This window comes from Macaca fascicularis, chromosome 1, assembly GCF_037993035.2.
Source record: "Macaca fascicularis isolate 582-1 chromosome 1, T2T-MFA8v1.1".
Taxonomy (NCBI): domain Eukaryota; kingdom Metazoa; phylum Chordata; class Mammalia; order Primates; family Cercopithecidae; genus Macaca; species Macaca fascicularis.
In genome coordinates, this window is record NC_088375.1 from 85350409 (window position 1) to 85351703 (window position 1295).

General features: G+C 46.6%; 1 pseudogene; it reads left to right on the forward strand.

Annotated features, from left to right (window-relative positions):
* The first annotated feature begins 577 nt into the window (after window positions 1-577).
* Window positions 578-1035, forward strand: LOC102123971 (small ribosomal subunit protein uS13-like; annotated as a pseudogene).
* The last annotated feature ends 260 nt before the right edge of the window (window positions 1036-1295 follow it).

Below are 1295 nucleotides of genomic sequence, written 5' to 3' on the forward strand. Positions count from 1 at the left end.
GTCTGGGCATCTGTGCATTTCCTTTTGAGCCAGCTCTTCAGGAGACTGCTGCAGTGACAGGGAAGGACAAATCACACTGGCTTCTACTCTCACGGGTACTGGGAGACTCCTTGAACCCTTTGGATTCCAGCCCTCCATTAAGAAAATATTTCTGTCCTTTGTATGAATGAGTGACACCACAAGAAGACAGCATAGGGAGTGGTTATAAGCAAAGAATTTGGAGACAAAATAAATGCTCTAAGGGAAAAAGACAAGTAGCCAAGGAACACTGGGAGAGGGCTTGGAGGAAGAAAATTGTTCATCCATTCCCCCAAATCAGTGGTTCTCAGTAGTGAACCAGCATGAGCAACATTTGCCTGGGAACTTGTCTACCACCCCAGCCCTACTGAAACTCCAGGGGTGAAGCCCAGCAATCTCCTTTGACAAGCCTTCCAGGAGATTCTGATGTGAGCTCAAGATTGAGAACTACTGAGCCAGATAGATCTTAGCTGGTCCTAGGGCTTCCCAGAAAGCATTTTTTAAAAAGCAGAGATTTTCCTCCACAGGAGGCCTACACGCTGCTGCCTCTGCGGCCATCATGTCTCTAGTGATCCCTGAAGAGTTCCAGCATATTTTGCGAGTACTCAACACCAGCATCAGTGGGCGGCAGAAAAAAAAACCTTTGCCATCACTGCCATTAAGGCTGTGGGTTGAAGATATGCTCATGTGGTGTCGAGGAAAGCAGACATTGACCTCACCAAGAGGGCAGGAGAACTCACTGAGGATGAGGCGGAACATGTGATCACCATTATGCAGGCGATCCATGCCAGTACAAGATCCCAGACTGGTTCCTGAACAGACAGAAGTATGTAAAGGTTGGAAAATATAGGCAGATTCTAGCCAACAGACGACAAACTCTGTGAAGAGCAGGAGTGACTGAAGAAGATTCGGGCCCATAGAGGGTTGTGTCACCTCTGGGGCCTTCCTGTCTGAGGCCAGCACAGCAAGGCCATTGGCTGCCATGGCTGAACTGTGGGTGTGTCCAAGAATGAATAAGTCTGTAGGCCTTGTCTGTTAATAAACAGTTTATATACCAAAAAAAAAAAAAAAAAAAAGGCAGAGAGAGTGTGGGATGGTTACCTGAGAAAATGCTTTAGCTACCTTGCAGGGGTGGGAAGAAGGGACAGGAAGGGACGGGACTTGTAAATGAGGCTATTCTGGCAAGAGAAAGATCCTGCAAACAGAAATGAACTGACAGCAAATAAAACAATCCAAGATGTATCTTATCTTTCTGCTCATACTGCATTAATTTGCAG